Source organism: Pan troglodytes, chromosome 3 (genome assembly GCF_028858775.2).
Source record: "Pan troglodytes isolate AG18354 chromosome 3, NHGRI_mPanTro3-v2.0_pri, whole genome shotgun sequence".
NCBI classification, from domain to species: domain Eukaryota; kingdom Metazoa; phylum Chordata; class Mammalia; order Primates; family Hominidae; genus Pan; species Pan troglodytes.
Window position 1 is genome coordinate 18,208,226 of NC_072401.2, and position 20,987 is coordinate 18,229,212.

General features: G+C 44.1%; 1 protein-coding gene across 2 annotated transcripts in view; it reads right to left on the minus strand.

Moving 5' to 3' along the window:
* FAM184B (family with sequence similarity 184 member B) overlaps window positions 1-20,987 on the minus strand; it is a 153,381-nt gene that overhangs the window by 95,016 nt on the left and 37,378 nt on the right. The window lies entirely within an intron of this gene.

Genomic DNA, 20,987 nt, shown 5'->3' on the forward strand with positions numbered 1-20,987 from the left:
CAAGACTCTCTTAAACAAGGTAGAATCTTGTTCCAAGTTTGTTTCAGAATCACACATGCCACCACTATACAATTTATCCATGTAATCAAAAACCACTTGTACCCCTGAAGCTAATGAAATTTTTTAAAAAGAGGGAGGCAAAAAAACAAACAAAATCTCACACACACACACACACACTCTCACACACACACTCTTACATACACATGCATATGTATCGACAAAGGAAAGGGTCAAGAATACACCAAAACATGACCGTGGTTATCTTTAGATGGTAAGATTATGGGTGATCAATTTTTCTTCTTCGTTTTGTTTTTATGCATTCCCTAATTTTTCTATGATGCACATGGCACTCCAATTATCATCAAGTTGTATTTTTTAAGGCTAAAGGTATACCATCAAAATACTCTCCATCAGTTAATCCACAAATACAGAAGCCCGGGACACAGCCCTGGGAGAAGAAACAGATCCTGACAAGGAAGGGCCAAGTCCTGAGGCCTCCCTTGAGGGATTTGGCTCTGGCTGTGCCATGTCCACCTGGCTGGTGAGAAACCAAAATTGGTCTGTTTTAGTCTGAGCAGCCCAATTACAGTAAATGTGTTGTCTCTTCCACCAAGAAACTTGGTTCCATGGAGGAAAAGAGTTTAAGAGAGTCTTGCTGCTGCTGATATAACGAGGTGCTACCATCCAGCAGGCAGGGAACCACACCGCACAAACAACAGAGGCCATGTGGTTGCAGGCACTCTGCGCTTGCAGAAATGAGCTCCTGAATTCAACCTCGTGTAAAGCTCTTCTGAGAATGAATGTCACAACAACGGTAAGAAGATTTGGCTTTGTAAAGTGGAGGGCAAGCTTGCTCTCTGTCCTGCCTAAATATTTCTGGAATCATTTCCTCCAGACCACCCTTCCTAGGACTCCTATATTCTATGTCCATTCTCTCCCTGGCCTGGCTAGAGTGTTCTTTCTAAATTGAAGGGCTGACTACAAGACAGTCTTGCTTAATACTCCATGGATGCTCTTCATCCACCCCAGAAGTGGCTCTCAATCTCTATCTGCCCCCACATACCTGAGGGTAGGGCCTGGTCTCTGGGGGACTCACCGCTGCAGAGTCTGCTGGCTTTGTGAGGCAGGGTCATGACTTAGTCACCTTTGTGTCCCAATGGCAAACATAGGGTCAGGCAATGTGCAGGCATACGGCAGGTCCTCAGGGACAGGAACTAGTAGGGACTGTTTGTTACTCAGTATTGTATCCTCACTACCAAGCAGAACCATGGTCCAGGATTTAACAGATGGTAAGTGAATGAGTGAATAAATGGTGAAAAAATGAATGAAGAATTCTGTATGACAGAGAGGGGACACCATTTAGATGTGTTATGTGCAAGTGGATTTACGCAGTGCTGCCTGGGAAAAAGAGGCACGTAATTATTATCCCCACTTAGCCTATTTAAGAAATGCAATTTTTCTCATCCCAGATACCAATGTCAAAAAGTAATAGAAACTACTCTTTCACAAACACATCTAGTAGCACCAAATATGTGTCAGGTCCTGAATCCAGGGCAGTTTTCATTCAGTTCAAATCTGGTAGCTGTCTTTAGGGTCATGCACACTCCTATTAGCACATTTGAAGGTGAGGGTCTGGGAAGTTGCCAGTGTGGGTTGGATAATAGGGTTAAGTGTAAAGGCATCTCCATTTTCACTAATGGTGACAGTCTCCCTTTTTCTTGGCTGGGTTCCCTGAGCCAGTCGTATAACGTCTGTCAGTACTGGAAGGCAGAAAGTGGCATTTAGTACATATTCCTAAAAGTCTTTCCTTGCCTTTTTAAAAAGAAAGGCCCAGGGGTTGTGGCGTAATGCCCTCTCAGGATGGCTTGGTCAGATCCTTCTTGTCCAGTGAAAATCTGTGAGATTCCTTTTAAAATCATTATGATTCAGCAACCAAATCCCATATATGTACGGATTTACTAATCAAAACTCTTCTTTTTTTTTTGTGACAGAGTCTTGCTCTGTCACCCAGGCTGGAGTGCAGTGGCGCGATCTCTGCTCACTGTAAGCTCCGACTCCCAGGTTCACGCCATTCTCCTGCCTCAGCCTCCTGAGTAGCTGGGACTACAGGCACTCACCACCACGCCCGGCTAATTTTTTCGTATTTTCAGTAGAGACGGGGTTTCACTGTGTTAGCCAGGATGGTCTCGATCTCCTGACCTCGTGATCCGCCTGCCTCAGCGTCCCAAAGTGCTGGGATTACAGGTGTGAGCCACCGCGCCTGGCCCACTAATCAAAACTCTTCTATATACAAAACCAGATTCCCAAATCCATTAGCTTGGGTTAAAGGAAATTTATTGGCTCATATACCTGAAAAGCCCAAAGCCAGGGCTAGCTCCAGACGTGAGCTCTTAAATGATGTCTTTTTGTTTTCTTTTGTTTTGGTTTTTTTGGGACAGAGTTTCACCCTTGTTGCCCAGGCTGGAGTGCCATGGCGTGATCTCAGCTCACTGCAACCTCTGCTTCCCAGGTTCAAGTGACTCTTGTGACTCAGCCTCCTGAGTAGCTGGGATTACAGGCATGTGCCACCATGCTTGGCTAATTTTTGTATTTTTAGTAGAGATGGGGTTTCACCGTGTTGGTCAGGCTGGTCTCAAACTCCTGACCTCAGGTGAGCCACCCGTCTCGGCCTCCCAAAATGTTGGGATTACAGGCATGAGCCACTGCGCCTGGCCAAATGATGTCATTTTGACTCTACCTTTCCCCATCCCATAGTTTTGCTTTCCTCTGAGTTGGCTTTATTCCTTGGTAGGCTCTTGACAAAGTAGCCACAGGCAGCTTCAGGATTTTATTTTCCCAGCTCAGCCTGCCCCAGGAAAGAGAGCTCCTCTTTGTCAACAGTCCCAACAAAAGCTCCAAAGCTAACTCTATCGATCTGGCTAGTGTCATGGATCTAATGCTGATGGATCCCTGTGGCCAATGGGATAGAATATTCTGACTGGCTAATTTCAGGTTGCATGGGATCCAGGAGAATGGGGTTGACCTGCCTCAATCACATGGAATGAAGACAGAGTCAGGGTACCTACTCAGTATCTCAAAGGAAATTAGAAACCTGGTGCCAGGACACACATAGATTCTGTGTCAGTAAGAACAGATACATGCTACAGCCAGCATTCCTGACCCTTCTAAGTAAACTCAGTATGACTCACTGAACACCAACTTAAGAACTGGAGGAGACAGAACAAAAGATTAAGACTCAGTCCCTACTCTCACATAGCACATGAGAAGGACGTGCACACACACAGGGTCATGTGAAACCTCCAGGCAGAAAGATGGCACAGGATGAAGGCTCCGCAGGACACCAGAGGAGGCACCAGGACAGCTGACAAGAGACCTGAGTCCCAAGACCCAGCTCTGTCCCTCTCAAGCAGTGTGAACTTAGGCATGTCCTACAGTCTCTCTGAGAAAACTAAGTTTCCTTTCCTAATGTATTAGTCTGTTCTCACACTGCTGTAAAGATACTAGCTGAGACTGGGTAATTTATAAACAAAAGAGGTTTAATTGACTCACAGTTCCACATGGCTGGGGAGGCCTCAGGAAACTTACAATCATGGAGGAAGGTGAAGGGGAAGCAGGCAACTTCTTCACAAGGTGGTAGGGGAGAGAGTGAGTTCAGGGGAAATTGCCACTTTTAAATCATCAGATCTTGTGAGAACTCCTGCATTTTCAGATCAACAGAACTCATGAGAACTCACAATCATGAGAACAGCATGGGAAAGACCACCCCCAAGATCGAACCACTTCCCACCAAGTCCTTCCCTTGACATATGGGGATTACAATTCGAGATAAGATTTCAGTGGGGACACAGAGCCGAACCATATCACCTAATAAATGAAATGGTCAAACTAACCTGATATTTCCCAAAGGGAATGAAAGTGACAAAGGGTCAAATAAGCTTGGGGAGTGTTTGGTTAGCTCTGTTATAAAGACATTTGCTTAACTGTCTTTACCCCAGCAGTTGGCCATTGAGTTCTTATTTAAAAAAAAAAAAAATTACAATGAGTCCAGGCATGATGGCTCATACTTGTAATCCCAGCACTTTCAAAGGCTGAGGTGGGAGGATCACTTAAATCTAGGAGTCTGAGACCAGCCTGAGTAATAAAGTGAGACCTCGTCTCTACAAAATTAAAAAAAAATTATCCAGGAATTATGGTCATAATGACGATGACAATCATGACGAAGGTGGTGATGATGAGGATGAAGATGAGGATAGTGTTGCTGATGGAAGAGGATCAGGGCCAACATTGCATATCCATCCACAAGCATACCTGTAGTCCCAGCTACTCAGGAGGCTGAGATGGGAGGATTGCTAGAGCCTAGGAGGTTGAGGCTGCAGTGAGCTATGATCATGCCAGTGCACTCCAGCCCAGGTGACAGAGCGAGACCCTGTCTCTTAAAAAAAAATTACAATGAAAATTAACATGCCTCAGAACATATTTTGGATAGTGCTGGACCAGGAGATCTTTACATTTTGACTGCTGTGAGTTAAAGTATGAACAGCACACGAGAACAAATCCTAGGAGAGCTTAGGGCTTGCAGACTCCATCTCTCGGGGCAGTCAGTGTAGGTGCTGCAGTGAAAGCAGGTGTCCTGAAGGGTGGAGAAGATGGCAACTAAGGGGCAGTAGGAAGGAAGAGTGCTGCGGAAATTGAGCCCAGGTGTGGAGCAGAGGCAAATGCTGCCAGTGGAGAGTTGAGAGAAATGCTGGTGTCAGACTCAGAGGTGGTATTTCAGCATGTTAGTAGTAACCCCTGGGTGATGGGATTACAGTAGATTTAAATTTTTTAAAAAAAATTTCTGAGAGCCAAGATGGCCGAATAGGAACAGCTCCGGTCTACAGCTCCCAGCGTGAGCGACACAGAAGACAGGTGATTTCTGCATTTCCATCTGAGGTACCGGGTTCATCTTACTAGGGAGTGCCACACAGTGGGTGCAGGACAGTGGGTACAGCGCACCATGCTCGAGCCGAAGCAGGGCGAGGCATTGCCTCACTCAGGAAGCGCAAGGGATCAGGGAGTTCCCTTTCCTAGTCAAAGAAAGGTGTGACAGACGGCACCTGGAAAATCGGGTCACTCCCACCCTAGTACTGTGCTTTTCCAACAGGCTTAAAAAACGGCACACCAGGAGATTATATCCCGCACATGGCTCGGAGGGTCCTGTGCCCACGGAGTCTTGCTGATTGCTAGCACAGCAGTCTGAGATCAAACTGCAAGGTGGCAGCGAGGCTGGGGGAGGGGCGTCTGCCATGGCCCAGGCTTGATTAGGTAAACAAAGCAGCTGGGAAGCTCAAACTGGGTGGAGCCCACCACAGCTCAAGGAGGCCTGCCTGCCTCTGTAGGCTCCACCTCTGGGGGCGGGGCACAGACAAACAAAAAGACAGCAGTAACCTCTGCAGACTTAAATGTCCCTGTCTGACAGCTTTGAAGAGAGTAGTGGTTCTCCCAGCATGCAGCTGGAGATCTGAGAACGGGCAGACTGCCTCCTCAAGCGGGTCCTTGACCCCCGAGCAGCCTAACTGGGAGGCACCCCCCAGTAGGGGCAGAATGACACCTCACACGGCCAGGTACTCCTCTGAGACAAAACTTCTAGAGGAACGATCAGGCAGCAGCATTTGCGGTTCACCAAGATCTGCTGTTCTACAGCCACCGCTGTTCTGCAGCAACCGCTGCTGATACCCAGGCAAACAGGGTCTGGAGTGGACCTCTAGCAAACTCCAACAGACCTGCAGCTGAGGGTCCTGTCTGTTAGAAGGAAAACTAACAAACAGAAAGGACATCCACACCAAAAGCCCTTCTGTACGTCACCATCATCAAAGACCAAAAGTAGATAAAACCACAAAGATGGGGAAAAAACAGAGCAGAAAAACTGGAAACTGTAAAAAGCAGAGCGCCTCTCCTCCTCCAAAGGAACGCAGCTCCTCACCAGCAATGGAACAAAGCTGGATGGGGAATGACTTTGACGAGCTGAGAGAAGAAGGCTTCAGACAATCAAACTACTCCGAGCTACAGGAGGAAATTCAAACCAATGGCAAAGAAGTTAAAAACTTTGAAAAAAAATTAGATGATTGGATAACTAGAATAACCAACGCAGAGAAGTCCTTAAAGGAGCTAATGGAGCTGAAAGCCAAGGCTCGAGAATTACGTGAAGAATGCAGAAGCCCCAGGAGCCAATGTGATCAACTGGAAGAAAGGGTATCAGTAATGGAAGATGAAATGAATGAAATGAAGCGAGAAGGGAAGTTTAGAGAAAAAAGAATAAAAAGAAATGAACAAAGCCTCCAAGAAATATGGGACTATGTGAAAAGGCCAAATCTACATCTGATTGGTGTACCTGAAAGTGACGGGGAGAATGGAACCAAGTTGGAAAACACTCTGCAGGATATTATGCAGGAGAACTTCCCCAATCTAGCAAGGCAGGCCAACATTCAGATTCAGGAAATACAGAGAACGCCACAAAGATACTCCTTGAGAAGAGCAACTCCAAGACACATAATTGTCAGATTCACCAAAGTTGAAATGAAGGAAAAAATGTTAAGGGCAGCCAGAGAGAAAGGTCAGGTCACCCACAAAGGGAAGCCCATCAGACTAACAGCAGATCTCTTGGCAGAAACTCTACAAGCCAGAAGAGAGTGGGGGCCAATATTCAACATTCTTAAAGAAAAGATGGGGAAAAAACAGAGCAGAAAAACTGGAAACTGTAAAAAGCAGAGCGCCTCTCCTCCTCCAAAGGAACACAGCTCCTCACCAGCAATGGAACAAAGCTGGATGGGGAATGACTTTGACGAGCTGAGAGAAGAAGGCTTCAGATGATCAAACTACTCCGAGCTACAGGAGGAAATTCAAACAAATGGCAAAGAAGTTAAAAACTTTGAAAAAAAATTAGATGACTGGATAACTAGAATAACCAACACAGAGAAGTCCTTAAAGGAGCTAATGGAGCTGAAAGCCAAGGCTCGAGAATTACGTGAAGAATGCAGAAGCCCCAGGAGCCAATGTGATCAACTGGAAGAAAGGGTATCAGTAATGGAAGACGAAATGAATGAAATGAAGCGAGAAGGGAAGTTTAGAGAAAAAAGAATAAAACCCAGAATTTCATATCCAGCCAAACTAAGCTTCATAAGTGAAGGAGAAATAAAATACTTTACAGACAACCAAATGCTGAGAGATTTTGTCACCACCAGGTCTGCCCTAAAAGAGCTCCTGAAGGAAGCACTAAACATGGAAAGGAACAACCGGTACCAGCCACTGCAAAAACATGCCAAAATGTAAAGACCATCAAGACAAGGAAGAAAACTACATCAACTAACGAGCAAAATAACCAGCTAACATCATAATGACAGGACTAAATACAGACATAACAATATTAACTTTAAATGTAAATGGGCTAAATGATCCAATTAAAAGGCACAGACTGGCAAATTGGATAAAGAGTCAAGATACATCAGTGTGCTGTATTCAGGAAACCCATCTCACGTGCAGAGACACACATAGGCTCAAAATAAAGGGATGGAGGAAGATCTACCAAGCAAATGGAAAACAAAAAAAGGCAGGGATTGCAATCCTAGTCTCTGATAAAAAAGACTTTAAACCAACAAAGATCAAAAGAGACAAAGAAGGCCATTACATAATGGTAAAGGGATCAATTCAACAAGAAGAGCTAAGTATCCTAAATATATATGCACCCAATACAGGAGCACTCAGATTCACAAAGCAAGTCCTTAGTGACCTACAAAGAGACTTAGACTCCCACACAATAATAATGGGAGACTTTAACACCCCACTGTCAACATTAGACAGATCAACGAGACAGAAAGTTAAAAAGGATACCCAGGAATTGAGCTCAGCTCTGCAGCAAGTGGACCTAATAGACATCTACAGAACTCTCCACCCCAAATCAACAGAATATACATTTTTTTCAGCACCACACCACACCTATTCCAAAATTGACCACATAGTTGGAAGTAAAGCACTCCTCAGCAAATGTAAAAGAACAGAAATTATAACAAACTGTCTCTCAGACCACAGTGCAATCAAACTAGAACTCAGGACTAAGAAACTCACTCAAAACTGCTCAACTACATGGAAACTGAACAACCTGCTCCTGAGTAACTACTGGGTACATAACGAAATGAAGGCAGAAATAAAGATGTTCTTTGAAACCAACGAGAACAAAGACACAACCTACCAGAATCTCTGGGACACATTCAAAGCAGTGTGTAGAAGGAAATTTATAGCACTAAATGCCCACAAGAGAAAGCAGGAAAGATCCAAAATTGACACCCTAACGTCACAATTAAAAGAGCTAGAAAAGCAAGAGCAAACACATTGAAAAGCTAGCAGAAGGCAAGAAATAACTAAGATCAGAGCAGAACTGAAGGAAATAGAGACACAAAAAACCCTTCAAAAACATCAATGAATCCAGGAGCTGGTTTTTTGAAAAGATCAACAAAATCGATAGACCGCTAGCAAGACTAATAAAGAAGAAAAGAGAGAAGAATCAAATAGATGCAATAAAAAATGATAAAGGGGATATCACCTCTGATCCCACAGAAATACAAACTACCATCAGAGAATACTATAAACACCTCTACACAGATAAACTAGAAAATCTGGAAGAAATGGATAAATTCCTGGACACATACACCCTCCCAAGACTAAACAAGGAAGAAGTGAATCTCTGAATAGACCAATAACAGTCTCTGAAATTGTGGCAATAATCAATTTCAACTTACCAACCAAAAAAAGTCCAGGACCAGATGGATTCACAGCCAAATTCTACCAGAGGTACAAGGAGGAGCTGGTACGATTCCTTCTGAAACTATTCCAATCAATAGAAAAAAAGGGAATCCTCCCTAACTCATTTTATGAAGCCAGCATCATCCTGATACCAAAGCCCGGCAGAGACACAACCAAAAAAGAGAATTTTAGACCAATATCCTTGATGAACATTGATGCAAGAATCCTCAATAAAATACTGGCAAACTGAATCCAGCAGCACATCAAAAAGTTTATCCACCATGATCAAGTGGGCTTCATTCCTGGGATGCAAGGCTGGTTCAACATACGCAAATCGATAAATGTAATCCAGCATATAAACAGAACCAAAGACAAAAACCACATGATTATCTCAATAGATGCAGAAAAGGCCTTTGACAAAATTCAACGACCTTCATGCTAAAAACTCTCAATAAATTAGGTATTGATGGGACGTATCTCAAAATAATAAGAGCTATCTATGACAAACCCACAGCCAATATCATACTGAATGGACAAAAACTGGAAGCATTCCCTTTGAAAACTGGCACAAGACAGGCATGTCCTCTCTCACCACTCCTATTCAACATAGTGTTGGAAGTTCTGGCCACGGTAATCAGGCAGGAGACAGAAAGGGTATTCAATTAGGAAAAGAGGAAGTCAAATTGTCCCTGTTTGCAGATGACATGATTGTATATCTAGAAAACCCCATCGTCTCAGCCCAAAATCTCCTTAAGCTGATAAGCAACTTCAGCAAAGTCTCAGGATACAAAATCAATGTACAAAAATCACAAGCATTCTTATACACCAGTAACAGACAAAAAGAGAGCCAAATCTTGAGTGAACTCCCATTCACAATTGCTTCAAAGAGAATAAAATACCTAGGAACTCAATTTACAAGGGATGTGAAGGACCTCTTCAAGGAGAACTACAAACCACTGCTCAATGAAATAAAAGAGGATACAAACAAATGGAAGAACATTCCATGCTCATGGGTAGGAAGAATCAATATCGTGAAAATGGCCATATTGCCCAAGGTAATTTATATATTCAATGCCATCCCCATCAAGCTACCAATGACTTTCTTCACAGAATTGGAGAAAACTACTTTAAAGTTCATATGGAACCAAAAAAGAGCCCGCATTGCCAAGTCAATCCTAAGCCAAAACAACAAAGCTGGAGGCATCACGCTACCTGACTTACCAAACTATACTACAAGGCTACAGTAACCAAAACAGCATGGTACTGGTACCAAAACAGAGATATAGATCAATGGAACAGAACAGAGCCCTCAGAAATAATGCCACATATCTACAACCTTCTGATCTTTGACAAAACTGACAAAAACAAGCAATGGGGAAAGGATTCCCTATTTAATAAATGGTGCTGGGAAAACTGGCTGGCCACATGTAGAAAGCTGAAACTGGATCCCTTCCTTACACCTTATACAAAAATTAATTCAAGATGGATTAAAGACTTACATGTTAGACCTAAAACCATAAAAACCCTAGAAGAAAACCTAGGCAATACCATTCATGACATAGGCATGGGCAAGGACTTCATGTCTAAAACACCAAAAGCAATGGCAACAAAAGCCAAAATTGACAAGTGGGATCTAATTAAACTAAAGAGCTTCTGCACAGCAAAAGAAACTACCATCAGAGTGAACAGGCAACCTACAAAATGGGAGAAAATTTTTGCAACCTACTCATCTGACAAAGGCCTAATATCCAGAATCTACAATGAACTCAAACAAATTTACAAGAAAAAAACAAACAACCCCATCAAAAAGTGGGCAAAGGATATGAACAGACACTTCTCAAAAGAAGACATTTATGCAGCCAAAAAACACATGAAAAAATGCTCACCATCACTGGCCATCAGAGAAATGCAAATCAAAACCACAATGAGATACCATCTCACACCAGTTAGAATGGCAATCATTAAAAAGTCAGGAAACAACAGGTGCTGGAGAGGATGTGGAGAAATAGGAACACTTTTACACTGTTGGTGGGACTGTAAACTAGTTCAACCATTGTGGAAGTCAGTGTGGCGATTCCTCAGGGATCTAGAACTAGAAATACCATTTGACCCAGCCATCCCATTACTGGGTATATACCCAAAGGACTATAAATCATGCTGCTATAAAGACACATGCACACGTATGTTTACTGCAGCACTATTCACAATAGCAAAGACTTGGAACCAACCCAAATGTCCAGCAATGATAGACTGGATTAAGAAAATGTGGCACATATACACCATGGAATACTATGCAGCCATAAAAAATAAAGAGTTCATGTCCTTTGTAGGGACATGGATGAAACTGGAAACCATCATTCTCAGCAAACTATCGCAAGGAGAAAAAACCAAACACCGCATGTTCTCACTCATAGGTGGGAATTAAACAATGAGAACACATGGACACAGGAAGGGGAACATCACACTCCGGGTCCTGTTGTGGGGTGGGGGGAGGGGGGAGGGATAGCATTAGGAGATATACCTAATGCTAGATGACGAGTTAATGGATGCAGCACACCAACATGGCACATGTATACATATGTAACAAACCTGCCCATTGTGCACATGTACCCTAAAACTTAAAGTATAATAATAATGAAATAAAATTAAATTAAAAAAAGAAAGTTCGGCCGGGCGCGGTGGCTCACGCCTGTAATCCCAGCACTTTGGGAGGCCTAGGCGGGCGGATCATGAGGTCAGGAGATCGAGACCATCCTGGCTAACACGGTGAAACCCCGTCTCTACTAAAAATACAAAAAATTAGCCGGGCGTGGTAGCGGTCGCCTGTAGTCCCAGCTAGTCCCAGCTACTCGGGAGGCTGAGGCAGGAGAATGGCGTGAACCCGGGAGGCGGAGCTTGCAGTGAGCCGAGATCGCGCCACTGCACTCCAGCCTGGGCAACAGAGCGAGACTCCGTCTCAAAAAAAAAAAAAAAAAAAAAAAAAGAAAAAAAGAAAAAAAAAAAGAAAGTTCGATTATAAAAAAATTTTCATTTTTTTAAATTTTCTTATTTCCTATAATGAATTACTACTGGTTCAATTAAAATGATCAAAGGAAATTTTAAAAATATTTTTTAAACCCTGACATGATATGAACCTACATGTAGCTTTTTCTATGTCCAATATTGTATTTTATTAAAAGGGAAAGATTTTCATGTTAATGGTAACTTTCAGGGCTTCTTCCTTAGACCCCTGTCATTGGCATTTTTTTTCATAGTCTAAAAGCAAATCTAAGGATGACAAATATGAAAAAGAAACCCTTCTCTATCCAACCGTTCATTTTTCCTCATTGCTCCCTATCTCATTTCAGGTGTTCCGGCTCCTGAGAGGATGCTGAATGTGCAAGACCACAAGTGCAAGGAACGCCATGCTCAATCACTCTGCAAATGACATTACAACCGGAATAAATGCAAAGGCAGCAGGTCTCTTTAGGACATATACCTACACACAGTGCCAAACTCATCCTGTGGCCAACAGATGTACAGAGAATCCCAGAGTGCTTTATTAAGGATGGGTGACTGTTCATAGTTGGTTTCCTAAACCTGGGAAGCTCAGCAAATCAGTTTTACAAAAACATCAATAGATGATGATGGTGGTGATGATCTTGATAACAGTGTTAATGATTATATCAGAAACTAGTACTTCTGAGGGTTTACAAGGTGGCAGGCACTGAGGCAACATCTTCCTATACCTTCTCTCATGTGATTCTTCCAAGCGTCCCATCAGGTAAGTCTCTTTATTGCCCCAGTTTTACAGATAGACAAACCAAGGTGTGGTGAAGCTGGGTAATATACCTGAGGTTACGGGGCTGGAAAACAACAGAACTAGGATTCTGTTCCGTCTGACTCCACAGCCTGTGTTCTTAACCACTGTGTAAGCCATTTAAAGAAAATAGGAGTGCCACTTAAGTAAAAGTGAATCCTAATTCTGTGATTGGTAGGGACTTAATTAAATAATGAATCTGAATCGTTACTCAATCTTAAGTAAAAATGAATTTGAATTATGTGATTCGTAAGGTTCAGGTTAAGCTGTGTTTAAAAAAACTCTCCAAAAGTACAGAGGGTTAAATAAGGTGGAAATGTATGCTTCTCTTGGGACAACAGTCTCAAGGCCAGTGGTGGTCAGAAATGGACGGAAGGCTCTACTCTGTGACCATTCAGCCTTCATCAGTTCTCAACCTACAACTTCTGTTATCTGGGCCCAAGTCAGCTGTCCTGGTTGTCACCATTCTCATGTGGTAAGAAGGGGAAATACAGGAGATACAGGGTAAGTAGCTTGTGCTTAGGTTGGGGATGAACTAGAGGGTGCATTCATCCCCTCATCTCACTTCCCTCTTGCCTGCACTTACTCCCATAGCCACACCTGGCCACACGGAGGCTGGGAAATGAAGTCTCTAGCTGGGCTGCCATGTGCCCAGAAAACTCATGGATGGTTCAATTATTGAAAGGAAAAAGGGGAGGCCTAGTGCAGTGGCTCATGCCTGTAATCCCAACACTTTGGGAGGCCGAGGTGGGCAGATCGGCTGAGGTCAGGAGTTTGAGACCAGCCTGGCCAACATGGTGAAACCCCATCTCTACTAAAAATACAAAAATTAGCTGGGTGTGGTGGCAGGCACCTGTAATCCCAGCTACTCGGGAAGCTGAGGCAGGAGACTCGCTTAAACCCGGGGGCGGAGGTTACAGTGAGCTGAGATCGTGCCATTGCACTCCGGCCTGGGCAACAAGAGCGAGACTTCGTCTCAAAAAAAAAAAAAAAAAAGAAAGGAAAAAGGGGAGATGGCTGTTTCCTCCATGCCAGTACCTCAGGACATTAAAATTAGAGCTTGCCTTTTACCAAATTTATACCAGCTGCGTTATGTACAAACAAGGAAGATAAAGCTCAGAGAGTTTAACAGATCTTGTCAATGTCCTTCATCTCATTAGGCAGAACTGAATCTAGAGCCTGTTCCATGATTTTCAGAACAGTGCTTTTTTTTTTTTTCTAAATTGAGTCTTCATATTAAATTGGAAAGGAAAGCATGAAATTTCTAAGTTGTGCCAGATAAACACAATGACCTTTAAAAAATGATACCTGATTTTAACATTGCTCAGATGTTAAAAAGAGGTTGAAAAGGAGCCAATAAATGTCAAAAAGAAAGATAAACATATTCATAGAATTTTAAGATTGTAAGCAAGATATCACCAGGATCACCTTCCTCATTCTGTAATAAGGCAGCTTTGGCTCCAGAAGTTGAGTTGACTGATTTATCTTTCGATTTTCAGTGTTCCTCCCCCGAACCTCAAAGTCCCTCATGAGAAGGACAAAATATTTCCCAACATCCTAACATTGGAGCCCATGAGACTCCCAGGAAACCCCACTCTATCTTCTTGAGCATTATCTCAAATCTGTTACTCTCTGATCTGGCTCACATTCAGAAAACAGTGAGTTTCAACCAACCAACTTCCATTTATAGAGGTACCATACTAGCTGCTGAGGAACGCAAAGATACAAGGGCCATGGTTCCTGCCTCTGGGAGCTTACAATTTAGCAACAAACAGACAAAAACAACCATGAAATGATACAAAATGGCATAACAGCTGGATATAGACTGTCAGCTATTTTATTTATTTTCCCAGAGAGCATAATATTCCACATATCATCTGTAATAGACCCTGACCCTTGGTCACAGGGATGAGCAGGTATCTTAGACTGGGCTGATGATAGAACTCCATCCCTCTGACCAAAGTGATTGGCATAGGATGGGCATGTGACTCAAGCCACGCCAAGCAGTTCTTCTTGGGAATTTATTCATTGGGATGGGAGAGAATCTCTCTCTTGCTTGTTAGGTCTGAGGGTTGGAAGGGTATGAATTCAGAGTGACCAGTGGCCCTGCTCTCCATCACATGGAAAAAGCTTCCTATTAGTAGGAAAGGACCCTGCCAAGCAGATCAATGCAGAGATATGAGTTGGAGAGAGAGTTAAAGATATCTGCCTAACAGCAACAAATATCCAGATTATGTATCATCATCATTATCATCAGAATAAACATTTTGAATGTTTATGCCAGGAATGGTGCCTACATACAATGTAGGCACTTAATAGCATCTCATTGAAGGATGATAAAAACAGTAATATTCATAAGTATAATGTCATTATCCTCCTTTTTTCTTTGGAGAACAAGGAGGACCAATAATTTGCCACACGGCTAATGAGAGAACTGGGCCATGAACCCAAATCTGTCTGACTCTAAAAAAAAATCTTAGTTCTTTCTACTGCAGCAGATAGTCCTGTGCTATAGTTTGGATGCTTGTCCCCTCCAAATCTCATGTTGAAATTTGACCCCAGTGTTGGAGGTGGGGCCTAATGGGGGTGTTTGGGTCATGGGAGTGGCTCACTTATGAATGGATTAATACCCCAGGTGGCGGGTACAGTGAGTTTTCACTCTATTATTATAGTTTCTGTGATGGGTTCTTGTTAAAAAGCATCAGCCAGCCCCTCCCTTCTCACTCGTTTCCTCTCTCGCCATGTGATCTCTGCACACGCCAGCTCCCCTCGGCCTCCACCATGAGTAGAAGCAGCCTGAGGCTTTTACCAGATGCCCAGTCTTCCATCCAGCAGAATCATGAGCCAAATAAACCTTTTTTCTTTATAAATTACCCAGTCTCAGATATTCCTTTATAGAAGTAAAAAATGAATTAACACACCCTGTGCCTGCAAGGCACCATCCTCTGAATGAAGATAGCAGCTTGACTTTCCTGCATAGAATTAGGATTCATGTATTCACCTCACTTGACCCACAAGGTGGATTTGATTCTGGACAGCTTCTTCTCTGTGTTGATTCCTGGCAGGCTGCTTCCCCAGTCTGACCTCCCCTCCTCAGCCACCATGGCGGATCCCCTTCCAGGCAGAGGAATCTCAAGTCTTGTCCCCAGTACAACTGCCCCACAGTGGACATCAGAATCTGCCTCTGCTGTTCCCGCCTCTGTCCAGAGTAGAAAACTTCCACTTGTGACACCTACACAACATCTCCACAGGTGTTCATTATTCGAGGTTCCTGGGAGAGGCGACATTAGCCAGGCAGAATCTGGGTGAAGAGTTCTAAGCCAGGGCAACATGGCAGAGCAGAAGAATAACAAGAGCCTGGCTGGCTCCCTACACCATATGTCATACCAACTTTTTTTTTTTTCTTTTTTTTGAGATGGGGTTTCACTGTGTCTCCCAGGCTGGAGTGCAGTGGCGCCATCTTGGCTCACCGGCAACCTCTGCCTCCCAGGTTCAAGTGATTCTCCTGCCTCAGCGTCCCAACTAGCTGGGACTACAGGCACCCGCCATGATGTTCAACTAATTTTTGTATTTTTAGTAGAGATGGGGGTTCCACCATGTTGGCCAGGCTGGTCTCAAACTCTTGATCTCAAGTGATCCACCTGCCTCAGCCTCGCAAGGTGCTGGGATTACAGGCGCAAGCCACCGCACCCAGCCTGTCATACCAACTTTTAACTGTCTACATCTGGACTTCTTTTATCTAAAAGGTGAATGCACTTCTAATTTGTTTAAATTGCTATTATTTTGGATTTTCTGTTAAATGTTAAACCTAACCCTAAGTAATAAAAAGTCCCTCCTTGTTCACTTTTGCATCTTCCGCACCTTGCATAGTGTCTGGCACAAAACAGGCACTCATAAAAAATGTCTGGCAGCTGGGCGTCATGGTTCACATCTATAATTCTAGCACTTTGGGAGGCTGAGGTGGGCGGATCGCAGGAGGCCAGGAGTTGGAGACCAGCCTGGCCAATATAGCAAAGCCGCGTCTCTACTAAAAATACAAAAATTAGCTGGGTGTGGTAGCAGGTGCCTGTAATCCCAGCTACTTGGGAGGCTGAGGCACAAGAATTGCTTGAACTGGGGAGGCAGAGGTTGCAGTGAGCTGAGATCACGCTACTGCACTCCAGCCTGGGCGACAGAGTAAGACCCTGTCTCAAAAAAAAAAAAAAAAAAAGTCTGTGGAGTCATAAGCAAAGGGTGTATGTTAAATGGTTCACACCACAACAATGATGTAAAATAAATATTTTGCATACATATATCAAACATATGTAGATATTCATAATTCAGGAAGTACTTTGGGGAAAGCTAGGGATGTTTCACTATAGCTTTTAAGACCTAGTTGAGCCACTGTTTACACTCTTCATTTCTTGAAATAAAATACATAATCTTGCCCTTGGAAGAGAGCTGCTGTCAGGTGGGCCTCACCGTTCAGGTCACGACAGACAGAAAAGGAAGAGTGGCAGTTGCCCAGTTGGAAGCTGGCTGGGAGAGATGATTGAGTGGTTTTGGGATTATACTTATCTAATATTTATAAAAGCTAACCATCATCAGAAGCCAACCTCCAGGCCCCCAGGTGCTTTGTATCATAAAGCCTCATGGGAGACTTATGTTTTATGTGGTGTCTTTCTTTTTCCATCACAACAGGCTTCACTGTCAGCTCTGCTTGCAAAGCAAGCTGCACAACCTTACCGTCTCTTTGTCCTGGACTGTTGTAGCCAAGGGAAATGAATAGCCAACTCATTACTTTTCTTTAAAAATATACCCACCCCCAGTTTCTTAGTAAGGAGAAAGCAGTTACCCTTAGGAAATGGAATATATTTCTGCTTATGCACACATCTCTCTTTTGTTCAATCATTTAGCAAATATTTATTGAGTGCCTGCCACGTGCCAGGCACTGTTCTTGGTATTAGGAATACGACGTGCTTTAAACACACCTGGGTTCTTGTGGGCATCAAGCTAACATTCTAGTGGGAGGATCTGACAAACATATTAAATGAGTAGAATAAACAATTTGTTAGTGATATGTGCTCAAAGAAAGAATAAAGCAAGGAAGGGATATTGGGGGATGGAGTTACAATTTTACACAAGGTGGTCAAGAAAGGCTTCACTGAGAAAGTGACATGCGAGTGAAGATTTGACAAAAAATGAAAGAGTAAGCAATAAGGTATCACAGGAAAACGCAGTCCCGCCCAGGGTTCAAGAGCAAAATCCTGGCTGGGCGTGGTGGCTCACGCCTGTAATCTCAGCACTTTGGGAGGCTGAGGCAGGTGGATCACCTGAGGTCAGGAGTTCAAGACCAGCCTGGCCAACATGATGAAACCCCATCTCTGCTAAAAATACAAAAATTAGCTGTGCGTGGTGGCGCATGCCTGTAATCCCAGCTACTCGGGAGGCTGAGACACAAGAATCGATTAACCCAGGAGGCGAAAGTTGCAGTGAGCCGAGATTGCACCACTGCACTCCAGCCTGGGCAACAGAGCAAGACTCCATCTCAAAAACAAAACAAAACAAGAAAACGTAAAGTCCTAGGCAATATGGACTGACATGGACATAAACCCGGAGGACACTGTCCTGGGTTAAATAGCCCACTCACAGAAAGACAAAGACCACATTATGTCACTTCTATGAAGTATCTAAAATAGTGCGTTTATATAATTAAAGAGTGGAATGGTGGTTACCAGAGGCTGGGGCAAGTGGGAGATGGGGAGCTTCTAATCAATAGGTTTACTATCAATAGAAGTTACTAACAGTTACAATAAGAGTTACTAATCAATAGAAGTTTCAGCCAACAAACATAATTAACTGCTAGAGATCTGCTGTACCACATTGTACCTACAGTCAGCAATAATATATTGGACACTTAAAAATTTACCAAGAGGGTAGCTCTCATGTTAAGTGTTCTCACTACAGTAAAATATACATATACATATATATATTTTTTTTTTTTTTTTAAAGAGGCTGGCCAAGGTGGTTCATGTCTGTAATCGCAGCACTTTGGGAGGCCAAGACAAGAGGATCGCTTGAAGTCAGGAGTTTGAGACCAGCCTGGGCAACACAGCAAGACCCCCATCTCTACAAAAAATTTAAAAAATCAGCCAGGAGGCTGAGGTGAGAGGATTGCTTGAGCTCAAGAGGTTGAGGCTGCAGGGAGCCACGATCACACCACTGCACTCCAACCTGAGTGGCAGAGCAATGATAACAGAAGGGCTGGGGTCCCAGCTAAACCGCACCCTTAAGCCTGGAACCACAGGCCTGAGTGAAAACGGCTGACCCCATTTTTCTGCGCAAATGTTGCCTTTTTGGCCTGCCTCGCCCTGCCCCTATCCTGTGCCTATAAAAGATTTCAGCTGATAGAGCAACACAGGCAGCTGAGCATTGAGGTTACAAGCAGCTGAGCCGCGAGCAGAGAAGCAACTGAGCATCAAAGACTGTGGATAGATGCAGCTAACTTCAGACAGTATGGCTTCAGGGAAAGATCACCTTCCCATCCCATTGGCAGCCTCCCTTCCTGCTGAGGGCTACCCATCACTCAATAAAGTCTTCCACATGCATCACCTTTCAAACAGTTCATGTGACCTGATTCTTCCTGGACACCAGACAAGAACCCAGGTGCCAAGAGGGCAAGAACCTGGGTGCCAAGAGGACAGGGGCTGCCACTCTGACCCTCCACTGAGCTGGTTGGCACTTGACCATCCCTGGACAGCAGAGCTGAAAAAGCATTGGTTATACATGCTTGGAGCTGCTGTGGAGCCCCACAGAGCTTGCTCCTGCCAGAGAGGAGTGGCCGGCCATTCCAGCATCCATTTACTCCAGTTCCCGCACTTACTGTCTTGCGTGCTTCCTCCTGTGAGGAGTGGCCAGCAGCTGGCTGAGTGAAACGGGCCACTCCAGTTCCTGCCCACAAAGGAGGTCAAGAGAACTATCCTGTCTCATCGAGACCCTGTCCACCCCCACCAAAAAAATAGCAAAGTATGAGAGGTGTAAGGATCTATGTAGGTTGATGGATCCACCAGGCCAGAGTGGCTGGGATGGGGGTGGGGAGCGAGCTCGTGGAAAGAGGGATGGCACCAGTGGTGGAGGCCCCTGTCAGCCACCGAAGAATTTAGATTCACTCCTCATGAAATGAGAAGACCTGGAGAGTTTTGAACAGGGTGCCAAAGCTGATTCCCCTGTTATAAAGTGCACTCTGGCTGCTGCGTTGAGAGCAGGTGGAAGCAGGGAGACTAGTCAGGGAGACCAGTGAAGAGACATTTATTTTCCAGGTCCCCAGGCACCATCTCTCACCAGCCATTTTCCTCTCTCCCTCTTCACTCCTGCGGTGATCTTCCTCCCCAGCCACTTCAGAACCAAGAATCGTCTTGTGCTCCCTCTGTGCTCATCCAAATGTGCTTTTAAATTCTTTCATCACACTATTCAACAACAGATACTCCTGTAAGCAGATTCATACCCAAGAAAAGCCAAGTGAAGAACAGCAGTTTCTAGAGTCTGCGTAGGGCAGTAGAAGAGGACTATTTTCCCCTCACTGGTTTAGTCAACACTTCTTCAGGTCTTACCCAAGTGTATTAGTTTTCTATTGCTGATAAACAACCACTAACTTGACCACTTAAAACACGTGCTGTATGTCAGCAGTCTAGGTACGTCAGGGTTGGGGTCTTCACTCGGGGTCTCAAGGACCAAAGGAAATCGTGGTGTTGGCCCAGCTGAGTTCTCATCTGAAGGCTCTGGGGAAAAGTCCGTTTCCAAGCTAATTCAGGCTGTGGGCCTAATTCAGTTCCCTGTGGTTATTAGACTGCTGTCAGGGGACTGCTCTCAGCTCCAGAGGCCACCGGCTTTGACTCCTTCACTAATATTTGGTCACATTTCACATCTTTCTGATTTTTCTATGCCTAATCTCTAGACTCAGTTTGAAGGCCTTGTGTAATTAAGCCAGATCTGCTTGGCTCATCTCCCTGTCTTAAAGTCAATTTATTTGGGGTCTTAATTACAACTGCAAAGTCCCTTCACAGCAATACCTAGATTAGTGCTTGACTGAATAACTGGGAGAAGGTGCAATAGACCAGGGGCTGCGAATTATGAGCCATCCTAGAAATCTGCCTACTACACCAAGAAAAAGGGAGCACATTGACCCATCTGGGGAAGTGCCTGGAGTAGAAGAGCTGAAGGCGGGAGGCAGGCCTTGGGGGCTGGGATTACGATTCAATGTGCCATGAGTCACTCATTCTCTCTCTCTCTCTCACACACACACACACACCACACACACACACACACACCTTTCTCCATTCACCTCTCATCTCTGCTGGTCTTCATTCTGCAGAGTTGCTCCTCCCATGTAACAAGAAAGCCACGTGCCTGTAATCCCAGCTACTCAGGAGGCTGA